Below are 12,890 nucleotides of genomic sequence, written 5' to 3'. Positions count from 1 at the left end.
TCCCCGGGGACAATACATATCGCTGGATGCAGAGAGCACAGAGCACAGCAGTGTGAGGACACACCTCCAGTGCACTTAAAGAAGCTACGATCTTAGTAACTCCCCGCACAGCACATTATACACGGACAATACACTTACATGCACCAGGAAGAAGAAGGTGAACTCCAGGGACCTGAGCGGGGAAGTGACACATGCAGGATATCTGGCGCAGGATCTTAGTAACTCCCCGCACAGCACATTATACACGGACAATACACTTACATGCACCAGGAAGAAGAAGGTGAACTCCAGGGACCTGAGCGGGGAAGTGACACATGCAGGATATCGGGTGCAGGATCTTAGTGACTCCCTGCACAGCGCATTATACACGGACAATGCACTTACATGCACCAGAAAGAAGAAGGTGAACTCCAGGGACCTGAGCGGGTAAGCGACACATGCAGGATATCGGGCGCAGGATCTTAGTGACTCCCCGCACAGCGCATTATACACGGACAATGCACTTACATGCACCAGGGAGAAGAAGGTGAACTCCGGGGACCTGAGCGGGGGAAGTGACACATGCAGGATATCGGGCGCAGGATCTTAGTGACTCCCCGCACAGCGCATTATACATGGACAATGCACTTACATGCACCAGGAAGAAGAAGGTGAACTCCGGGGACCTGAGCGGGGAAGCGACACATGCAGGATATCGGGGCAGGATCTTAGTGACTCCTCGCACAGCGCATTATACACGGACAATGCACTTACATGCACCAGGAAGAAGAAGGTGAACTCCGGGGACCTGAGCAGGGAAGTGACACATGCAGGATATCGGGCACAGGATCTTAGTGATTCCCCGCACAGCGCATTATACACGGACAATGCACTTACATGCACCAGGAAGAAGAAGGTGAACTCCGGGGACCTGAGCAGGGAAGTGACACATGCAGGATATCGGGTGCAGGATCTTAGTGACTCCCCGCACAGCGCATTATACACGGACAATGCACTTACATGCACCAGGAAGAAGAAGGGGAACTCCGGGGACCTGAGCGGGGAAGCGACACATGCAGGATATCGGGCACAGGATCTTAGTGATTCCCCGCACAGCGCATTATACACGGACAATGCACTTACATGCACCAGGAAGAAGAAGGTGAACTCCGGGGACCTGAGCAGGGAAGTGACACATGCAGGATATCGGGCACAGGATCTTAGTGACTCCCCGCACAGCACATTATACACGGACAATGCACTTACATGCACCAGGAAGAAGGTGAACCCTGGGGACCTGAGCGGGGAAGTGACACATGCAGGATATCGGGGGCAGGATCTTAGTGACTCCCCGCACAGCGCATTATACACGGACAATGCACTTACATGCACCAGGAAGAAGAAGGTGAACTCCGGGGACCTGAGCGGGGAAGTGACACATGCAGGATATCGGGTGCAGGATCTTAGTGACTCCCCACACAGCGCATTATACACGGACAATGCACTTACATGCACCAGGAAGAAGAAGGTGAACTCCGGGGACCTGAGCGGGGAAGTGACACATGCAGGATATCGGGGGCAGGATCTTAGTGACTCCCCGCACAGCGCATTATACACAGACAATGCACTTACATGCACCAGGAAGAAGAAGGTGAACTCCAGGGACCTGAGCGGGGAAGTGACACATGCAGGATATCGGGCGCAGGATCTTAGTGACTCCCCGCACAGCGCATTATACATGGACAATGCACTTACATGCACCAGGAAGAAGAAGGTGAACTCCGGGGACCTGAGCGGGGAAGCGACACATGCAGGATATCGGGCACAGGAACTTAGTGACTCCCCGCACAGCGCATTATACACGGACAATGCACTTACATGCACCAGGAAGAAGAAGGTGAACTCCAGGGACCTGAGCGGGGAAGCGACACATGCAGGATATCGGGCGCAGGATCTTAGTGACTCCCCGCACAGCACATTATACACGGACAATGCACTTACATGCACCAGGAAGAAGAAGGTGAACTCCGGGGACCTGAGCGGGGAAGTGACACATGCAGGATATCGGGCGCAGGATCTTAGTGACTCCCCGCACAGCGCATTATACACGGACAATGCACTTACATGCACCAGGAAGAAGAAGGTGAACTCCAGGGACCTGAGCGGGGAAGTGACACATGCAGGATATCAGGCGCACGATCTTAGTGACTCCCCGCACAGCGCATTATACATGGACAATGCACTTACATGCACCAGGAAGAAGAAGGTGAACTCCAGGGACCTGAGCGGGGAAGCGACACATGCAGGATATCGGGCGCAGGATCTTAGTGACTCCCTGCACAGCGCATTATACACGGACAATGCACTTACATGCACCAGGAAGAAGAAGGTGAACTCCGGGGACCTGAGCGGGGAAGTGACACATGCAGGATATCAGATGCAGGATCTTAGTGACTCCCCGCACAGCACATTATACACGGACAATGCACTTACATGCACCAGGAAGAAGAAGGTGAACTCCGGGGACCTGAGCGGGGAAGCGACACATGCAGGATATCGGGCGCAGGATCTTAGTGACCCCCGCACAGCGCATTATACACGGACAATGCACTTACATGCACCAGGAAGAAGAAGGTGAACTCCGGGGACCTGAGCGGGGAAGAGACACATGCAGGATATCGGGCGCAGGATCTTAGTGACTCCCCGCACAGCACATTATACACGGACAATGCACTTACATGCACCAGGAAGAAGAAGGTGAACTCCGGGGATCTGAGCAGGGAAGTGACACATGCAGGATATCGGGCGCAGGATCTTAGTGACCCCCGCACAGCGCATTATACACGGACAATGCACTTTCGGACCTCCACCAGGCAGGTAAGTGAATGTGCCCCTCTGTATAAATGAATGAATCTATATAACTTGTGTATTAGGACTCTTCTCAGTAGGAGATGCTGGCGCTGCCCTGATCCTGGCACCGGGGGCACAGTACCGGCTGCTCTCTCCTGTCTCCGCTCCGGTGGTTCCTGTTGCGTCCTGGGATTTCCCGCTGCGGAGAGGGGGACATATTATTTGGCTGGATCCTCCGGCGTCGGAGGGTAAATGAGGTTAATAACTGAACACATCCCCAAGCGCTGACACCGATGTGATAAATTGGGGGTGACCAAAGATTCCTCCTCTGTAATCCGGACGCCAGGAGGAGATTTAAAGGGCCGGTCCCTTATTGTAGATGATTCATCCTGGAGTGTGATATTCCTGCCTTCTCCCTGCATCCACCTTTCCATCTAGTGACATCATCCAGTGACATCATCCGTTCTGTGTACACAGCTCCTCTGCAGACCTGTGGCTGCTCAAGTCCCTAATCCTGCAGCCATATGAGCAGGACATTCACTGACAGCAAGCAGAGGGCCTGACAAGGGGGAGGAGTCTCTAAGACATGCATTTTTTTTTTGCACTTAAACTGTCTCTATTTTGCGCCATTCTTGTCTATTGTCAAAATTTGCCTAGAAAGACGCGCTTCATGTTTTTGAGACTTTTTGGCAGCCCTCAGGCGTATAGTAGCCGTGGGGCTAGTGACTGCTCAGAGGGGGCAGCAGTCAGGACAGGGTCTGGTCCCAGTAATTGGAGACTGTAGGGACTTGTAAACTTAGCCCAAAATATTCAGGCTCTTGACCCGGAAATTTTAAATCCTCCAGAATTAAACCAGCCATGAATGGACACCGCACCGTGCTTCTTGTTGTGTGTATGTGGGGGGGGGGGGGGGGGGTTAGCGTTTATTTTTAAAGAAACAATTAATTAATTAAATAACCAATAGAAAAAATGCAAAATAAGGTAAGTTATAGCTCATCTCCTGCCCTGGGACCTTCACTTACAGCACCTGAGCAGCACCCTGCCCCTCCCCCACCCTCACCCTCTGCTTCTAGCAGCACTTTTAACCCATGCTGTCTCTCCAGGTACCGGCCGGTCTGTAGTCTCCAGGTATGGTGTAGTGTTATCTGGCTGGTGCAGGTATTATAGCGGTGTTATCTGGAGGGTGCAGGTGTTATAGCGGTGTTATCTGGAGGGTGCAGGTATTATAGCGGTGTTATCTGGAGGGTGCAGGTATTATAGCGGTGTTATCTGGAGGGTGCAGGTATTATAGCGGTGTTATCTGGCGGGGGCAGGTATTATAGCGGTGTTATCTGGAGGGTGCAGGTATTATAGCGGTGTTATCTGGTGGGTGCAGGTATTATAGCGGTGTTATCTGGCGGGGGCAGGTATTATAGCGGTGTTATCTGGAGGGTGCAGGTATTATAGCGGTGTTATCTGGAGGGTGCAGGTATTATAGCGGTGTTATCTGGCGGGTGCAGGTATTATAGCGGTGTTATCTGGCGGGGGCAGGTATTATAGCGGTGTTATCTGGAGGGTGCAGGTATTATAGCGGTGTTATCTGGAGGGTGAAGGTATTATAGCGGTGTTATCTGGCTGGTGCAGGTATTATAGCGGTGTTATCTGGTGGTGCAGGTATTATAGCAGTGTTATCTGGAGGGTGAAGGTATTATAGCGGTGTTATCTGGCTGGTGCAGGTATTATAGCGGTGTTATCTGGAGGGTGCAGGTATTATAGCGGTGTTATCTGGAGGGTGCAGGTATTATAGCGGTGTTATCTGGCGGGTGCAGGTATTATAGCGGTGTTATCTGGAGGGTGCAGGTATTATAGCAGTGTTATCTGGAGGGTGCAGGTATTATAGCGGTGTTATCTGGCGGGGGCAGGTATTATAGCGGTGTTATCTGGAGGGTGCAGGTATTATAGCGGTGTTATCTGGAGGGTGCAGGTATTATAGCGGTGTTATCTGGAGGGTGCAGGTATTATAGCGGTGTTATCTGGAGGGTGCAGGTATTATAGCGGTGTTATCTGGCGGGTGCAGGTATTATAGCGGTGTTATCTGGAGGGTGCAGGTATTATAGCGGTGTTATCTGGTGGGTGCAGGTATTATAGCGGTGTTATCTGGCTGGTGCAGGTATTATAGCGGTGTTATCTGGCTGGTGCAGGTATTATAGCGGTGTTATCTGGAGGGTGCAGGTATTATAGGGGTGTTATCTGGAGGGTGCAGGTATTATAGCGGTGTTATCTGGTGGTGCAGGTATTATAGCGGTGTTATCTGGAGGGTGCAGGTATTATAGCGGTGTTATCTGGAGGGTGCAGGTATTATAGCGGTGTTATCTGGAGGGTGTAGGTATTATAGCGGTGTTATCTGGAGGGTGCAGGTATTATAGCGGTGTTATCTGGAGGGTGCAGGTATTATAGCGGTGTTATCTGGAGGGTGCACGTATTATAGCGGTGTTATCTGGAGGGTGCAGGTATTATAGCGGTGTTATCTGGCGGGGGCAGGTATTATAGCGGTGTTATCTGGCGGGGGCAGGTATTATAGCGGTGTTATCTGGAGGGTGCAGGTATTATAGCGGTGTTATCTGGAGGGTGCAGGTATTATAGCGGTGTTATCTGGCGGGTGCAGGTATTATAGTGGTGTTATCTGGCTGGTGCAGGTATTATAGCGGTGTTATCTGGAGGGTGCAGGTATTATAGCGGTGTTATCTGGAGGGTGCAGGTATTATAGCGGTGTTATCTGGCGGGTGCAGGTATTATAGCGGTGTTATCTGGCGGGTGCAGGTATTATAGCGGTGTTATCTGGAGGGTGCAGGTATTATAGCGGTGTTATCTGGTGGGTGCAGGTATTATAGCAGTGTTATCTGGCTGGTGCAGGTATTATAGCGGTGTTATCTGGAGAGTGCAGGTATTATAGCGGTGTTATCTGGCGGGTGCAGGTATTATAGCGGTGTTATCTGGTGGGTGCAGGTATTATAGCAGTGTTATCTGGCTGGTGCAGGTATTATAGCGGTGTTATCTGGAGAGTGCAGGTATTATAGCGGTGTTATCTGGAGGGTGCAGGTATTATAGCGGTGTTATCTGGAGGGTGCAGGTATTATAGCGGTGTTATCTGGAGAGTGCAGGTATTATAGCGGTGTTATCTGGAGGGTGCAGGTATTATAGCAGTGTTATCTGGCGGGTGCAGGTATTATAGCGGTGTTATCTGGAGAGTGCAGGTATTATAGCGGTGTTATCTGGCGGGTGCAGGTATTATAGCGGTGTTATCTGGTGGGTGCAGGTATTATAGCAGTGTTATCTGGCTGGTGCAGGTATTATAGCGGTGTTATCTGGAGAGTGCAGGTATTATAGCGGTGTTATCTGGAGGGTGCAGGTATTATAGCGGTGTTATCTGGAGGGTGCAGGTATTATAGCGGTGTTATCTGGTGGGTGCAGGTATTATAGCGGTGTTATCTGGAGGGTACAGGTATTATAGCGGTGTTATCTGGAGGGTGCAGGTATTATAGCGGTGTTATCTGGCGGGTGCAGGTATTATAGCGGTGTTATCTGGAGGGTGCAGGTATTATAGCGGTGTTATCTGGAGGGTGCAGGTATTGTAGCGGTGTTATCTGGTGGTGCAGGTATTATAGCGGTGTTATGTGGAGGGTACAGGTATTATAGCGCTGTTATCTGGTGGTGCAGGTATTATAGCGGTGTTATCTGGAGGGTGCAGGTATTATAGCGGTGTTATGTGGAGGGTACAGGTATTATAGCGCTGTTATCTGGTGGTGCAGGTATTATAGCGGTGTTATCTGGAGGGTGCAGGTATTATAGCGGTGTTATCTGGAGGGTGCAGGTATTATAGCAGTGTTATCTGGCGGGTGCAGGTATTATAGCGGTGTTATCTGGAGGGTGCAGGTATTATAGCGGTGTTATCTGGAGGGTGCAGGTATTATAGCGGTGTTATCTGGCGGGTGCAGGTATTATAGCGGTGTTATCTGGCAGGTGCAGGTATTATAGCGGTGTTATCTGGTGGTGCAGGTATTATAGCGGTGTTATCTGGAGGGGGCAGGTATTATAGCGGTGTTATCTGGAGGGTGTAGGTATTATAGCAGTGTTATCTGGCGGGTGCAGGTATTATAGCGGTGTTATCTGGAGGGGGCAGGTATTATAGCGGTGTTATCTGGAGGGTGTAGGTATTATAGCGTTGTTATCTGGAGGGTGCAGGTATTATAGCGGTGTTATCTGGAGGGTGCAGGTATTATAGCGGTGTTATCTGGAGGGTGCAGGTATTATAGCGGTGTTATCTGGAGGGTGCAGGTATTATAGCGCTGTTGGTAATCTCCTGAGCTTCTCCTAGTGGTGGCTGTATATACAGTATGTAGTAATCTCCTGAGCTCCCCCTAGTGGTGGCTGTATATACAGTATGTCGTAATCTCCTGAGCTTCCCCTAGTGGTGGCTGTATATACAGTGTGTAGTAATCTCCTGAGCTCCCCCTAGTGGTGGCTGTATATACAGTATGTAGTAATCTCCAGAGCTCCCCCTAGTGGTGGCTGTATATACAGTATGTAGTAATCTCCTGAGCTCCCCCTAGTGGTGGCTGTATATACAGTATGTCGTAATCTCCTGAGCTCCCCCTAGTGGTGGCTGTATATACAGTATGTAGTAATCTCCAGAGCTCCCCCTAGTGGTGGCTGTATATACAGTATGTAGTAATCTCCTGAGCTCCCCCTAGTGGTGGCTGTTTATACAGTATGTCGTAATCTCCTGAGCTTCCCCTAGTGGTGGCTGTATATACAGTGTGTAGTAATCTCCTGAGCTCCCCCTAGTGGTGGCTGTATATACAGTATGTAGTAATCTCCAGAGCTCCCCCTAGTGGTGGCTGTATATACAGTATGTAGTTATCTCCAGAGCTCCCCCTAGTGGTGGCTGTATATACAGTATGTAGTAATTTCCTGAACTCATCCTTGTGGTGGCTGTATAAACAGTATGTAGTAGTCTCCTGAGCTCCTCCTAGTGGTGGCTGTATATACAGTATATAGTAATCTCCTGAGCTCCTCCTAGTGGTGTCTGTATACACAGTATGTAGTAATCTCCTGAGCTCCTCCTAGTGGTGTCTGTATACACAGTATGTAGTAATCTCCTGAGCTCCTCCTAGTGGTGGCTTTATATACAGTATGTAGTAATCTTCTGAGCTCCACCTAGTGGTGGCTGTATATACAGTATGTAGTAATCTCCTGAGCTCCTCCTAGTGGTGGCTGTATATACAGTATGTAGTAATTTCCTGAACTCATCCTTGTGGTGGCTGTATATACAGTATGTAGTAATCTCCATAGCTCCTCCTAGTGGTGCTGTATATACAGTATGTAGTAATCTCCTGAGCTCCCCCTAGTGGTGGCTGTATATACAGTATGTAGTTATCTCCTGAGCTCCTCCTAGTGGTGTCTGTATATACAGTATGTAGTAATCTCCTGAGCTCCCCCTAGTGGTGGCTGTATATACAGTATGTAGTTATCTCCTGAGCTCCTCCTAGTGGTGTCTGTATATACAGTATGTAGTAATCTCCTGAGCTCCTCCTACTGGTGCTGTATATACAGTATTTAGTAATTTCCTGAACTCATCCTTGTGGTGGCTGTATATACAGTATGTAGTAATCTCCTGTGCTCCCCCTAGTGGTGGCTTTATATACAGTATGTAGTAATCTCCTGAGCTCCCCCTAGTGGTGGCTGTATATACAGTATGTAGTTATCTCCATAGCTCCTCCTAGTGGTGGCTCTATATACAGTATGTAGTAATTTCCTGATCTCATCCTTGTGGTGGGTGTATATACAGTATGTAGTTATCTCCAGAGCTCTCTCTAGTGGTGGCTGTATATACAGTATGTAGTAATCTCCTGAGCTCCCCCTAGTGGTGGCTTTATATACAGTATGTAGTAATCTCCTGAGATCCTCCTACTGGTGGCTGTATATACAGTATGTAGTAATCTCCTGAGCTCCTCCTAGTGGTGCTGTATATACAGTATGTAGTAATCTCCTGAGCTCCCCCTAGTGGTGGCTTTATATACAGTATGTAGTAATCTCCTGAGATCCTCCTACTGGTGGCTGTATATACAGTATGTAGTAATCTCCTGAGCTGTTCCTAGTGGTGGCTGTATATACAGTATGTAGTAATCTCCTGGGCTCCCCCTAGTGGTGGTTGTATATACAGTATGTAGTAATTTCCTGAACTCATCCTTGTGGTGGCTGTATATACAGTATGTATTAATCTCCATAGCTCCTCCTAGTGGTGCTGTATGTACAGTATGTAGTAATCCCCTGAGCTCCCCCTAGTGGTGGCTTTATATACAGTATGTAGTAATCTCCTGAGATCCTCCTACTGGTGGCTGTATATACAGTATGTAGTAATCTCCTGAGCTGTTCCTAGTGGTGGCTTTATATACAGTATGTAGTAATCTCCTGGGCTCCCCCTAGTGGTGGTGTATATACAGTAAATAGTAATCTCCTGAGCTCCTCCTATTGGTGGCTATATATACAGTATGTAGTAATTTCCTGAACTCATCCTAGTGGTGGCTGTATATACAGTATGTAGTAATCTCCTGAGCTCCTCCTAGTGGTGGCTGTATATACAGTATGTAGTAATCTCCTGAGCCCCCCCTAGTGGTGGCTGTACATACAATATGTAGTAATCTCCATAGCTCCTCCTAGTGGTGCTGTATATACAGTATGTAGTAATCTCCTGAGCTCCCCCTAGTGGTTGCTGTATATACAGTATGTAGTAATCTCCTGAGCTGTTCCTAGTGGTGGCTGTATATACAGTATGTAGTAATCACCTGAGCTCCTCCTAGTGGTGGCTGTATATACAGTATGTAGTAATCTCCTGAGCTCCCCCTAGTGGTGGCTGTATATACAGTATGTAGTAATCTCCTGAGCTCCTCCTAGTGGTGGTGTATATACAGTATGTAGTAATCTCCTGAGCTCCTCTTAGTGGTGGCTGTATATACAGTATGTAGTTATCTCCTGAGCTCCTCCTAGTGGTGGCTGTATGTACAGTATGTAGTAATCACCTGAGCTCCTCCTAGTGGTGGTGTATATACCGTATGTAGTAATCTCCTGAGCTCCTCCTAGTGGTGGCTGTATATACAGTATGTATTAATCTCATGAGCTCCTCCTAGTGGTGACTGTATGTACAGTATGTAGTAATCTCCTGAGCTCCCCCTAGTGGTGGCTGTATATACAGTATGTAGTAATCTCCTGAGTTCCTCCTAGTGGTGGCTGTATATACAGTATGTAGTAATCTCCTGTGCTCCCCCTAGTGGTGGCTGTATATACAGTATGTAGTAATCTCCTGAGTTCCTCCTAGTGGTGGCTGTATATACAGTATGTAGTAATCTCCAGAGCTCCCCCTAGTGGTGGCTGTATATACAGTATGTAGTAACCTCCTGAGCTCCCCCTAGTGGTGTCTTTATATACAGTATGTAGTAATCTCCTGAGCTCTCCTAGTGGTGGCTGTATATACAGTATGTAGTAATCTCCTGAGCTCTCCTAGTGGTGGCTGTATATACAGTATGTAGTGATCTCCTGTGCTCCCCCTAGTGGTGGCTTTATATACAGTATGTAGTAATCTCCAGAGCTCCCCCTAGTGGTGGCTGTATATACAGTATGTAGTAACCTCCTGAGCTCCAACTAGTGGTGTCTTAATATACAGTATGTAGTAATCTCCTGAGCTCTCCTAGTGGTGGCTGTATATACAGTATGTAGTAATCTCCTGAGCTCCTCCTAGTGGTGTCTTTATATACAGTATGTAGTAATCTCCTGAGCTCCTCCTAGTGGTGGCTGTATATACAGTATGTAGTAATCTCCTGAGCTCTTCCTAGTGGTGTCTGTATATACAGTATGTAGTAATCTCCTGAGCTCCTCCTAGTGGTGTCTTTATATACAGTATGTAGTAATCTCCTGAGCTCCTCCTAGTGGTGGCTGTATATACAGTATGTAGTAATCTCCTGAGCTCCCCCAGTGGTGGCTGTATATACAGTATGTAGTAATCTCCTGAGCTTCTCCTAGTGGTGGCTGTATATACAGTATGTAGTAATCTCCTGAGCTCATCCTAGTGGTGTCTGTATATACAGTATGTAGTAATCTCCTGAGCTCCCCCTAGTGGTGGCTGTATATACAGTATGTAGTAATCTCCTGAGCTCCCCCTAGTGGTGGCTGTATATACAGTATGTAGTAATCTCCTGAGCTCCCCCTAGTGGTGCAGGTAGTTTTGGTAGAATCTCTGATGACTATTATTTAAAAGTGATCTTAAATTTTTTGTGCTTTTTGTCTGAAGTTCTGACATTTCCCTGTTCAGCACATTCAGCAAGTTCGGGTTACGTCGTTTCCCATGACAATGGTCCGGCGTTGCGTTTGCGGATTGTGTGGCCGCTGATCCTAGTTGATGCCCTGATCAATTCCTCATCAAATCTTAATGTTCTCCTTAACTCAAGTTTGGCATCTTAATCAGATCGCGGTGTCCAGGGCATCAGGGGTCCTGCAGTTTCTGCTTCTCTTTGGTACAGGTGACCTCTGATAAGGTTAGTGCCATAGCGCCTCCCGCTGGCCGCACAGAGGTGGAAGCAGGCAGCACCCCGGAGATTGATGGGAGCCGCCACCAGATGTCAGCCATTCTTTATCAAGATGTCACCATGATCTATGGATTTATTAAGTCTGGAGGGTCCCACGCACTCTCTTAACATTGCCTTTAAGACAGACGCTCCCTCCACTAACTGCTGGGGTGTGGACTGAGGAACACCCGGCTCCCACAGATTGATGACTACAGGGAAGTGGAGCATTGTGGGAAGATGAAGGATGGAAGCAATGAGGCGGCACAGAGACATCTCCAATATCTGAAGAGACCTTCCAGGCTGCAGACTGCGGGTCCTTTATGTATATAGTCAGTAGCTGCAGGACTGTGATATATACAGATTTATATTCCAGGCTTGTAGCGTCTTAATTTGCATTGAGTGTGTCCTCACACTGCTGTGCTCTGTGCTCTCTGCAGCCAGTGTTATCTATTATTATCCGTGGAGGGATGTGTAATCAGACATTTGTGTATGTGGTTACTAGGAACAGAACTGTCAAACATGGATCTATATTCCAGGATTGGAGCTTCTCCACATGCCCTGACGGCATGTGCTCCCACTGCTGTGCTCTGTTTTCTCTGCAGTCAGAATCATGTAATTTCCATAGGGAGATGTGGAATCATATTGATGTGTATCTTAGTAGCAGCAGGAACCATACACAAAGAACATGCATTTGTATTGGGGAGAAGCACTGTGCTCCTTCCTCTGCGCTCCTTCCTCTGCGCTCCTTCCTCTGCGCTCCTTCCCTTGCGCTCCTTCCCTTGCGCTCCTTCCCCTGCGCTTCTTCCCCTGCGCTTCTTCCCCTGCGCTCCTTCCCCTGCGCTCCTTCCCCTGCGCTCCTTCCTCTGCGCTCCTTCCCCTGCGCTCTTTCCCCTGCACTCCTTCCCCTGCGCTCTTTCCCCTGTGCTTCTTCCTCTGCGCTCTTTCCTCTGCGCTCTTTCCTCTGTGCTTCTTCCTCTGCGCTCCTTCCTCTGCGCTCCTTCCCCTGCGCTCCTTCCCCTGCGCTCCTTCCTTCTCCTTCCTCCTTCCTTTCTCTTTGCTCCTTCCTCTTGGCCCTAACACTTCCTCTGTGTTTTTTTTCTTTCATCTGCACTTGGCTCTGTTCTCTTTTATCTGTGCTTTTTCCTCTAGGCTCTTTCCTCCTTCCTCTGTGCTCCTTCTTCTAGACTCTTTTATTCATCCTACGTGCTCCTTCCTGTGCTCCTTCATATGTGCTCATTCCTTTGAGATTTTTTCTTCTTCCTTTTTTTCTCTGTGCTTCCTCTTTTGTTCTTCCTTTTTTATTCTTCATGTGCTGCTTCTTCCTTCCTTTGTGTGCCTTCCTCTGGCCTCTTTCCTTTTTCCTCTGTCTTTTTTTCTCTCCTCTTTGCTCCTTCCCTGTGCTTCTTCCCCTGGGCTCTTTCCTCCTTCCTCCGTGCTCCTTCTCTGTGCTTCTTCCTCTGGGAT

The sequence above is a fragment of the Engystomops pustulosus genome, chromosome 5 (assembly GCF_040894005.1).
Source record: "Engystomops pustulosus chromosome 5, aEngPut4.maternal, whole genome shotgun sequence".
Lineage (NCBI taxonomy): Eukaryota > Metazoa > Chordata > Amphibia > Anura > Leptodactylidae > Engystomops > Engystomops pustulosus.
Note: the sequence above shows the minus strand (reverse complement) of the source record.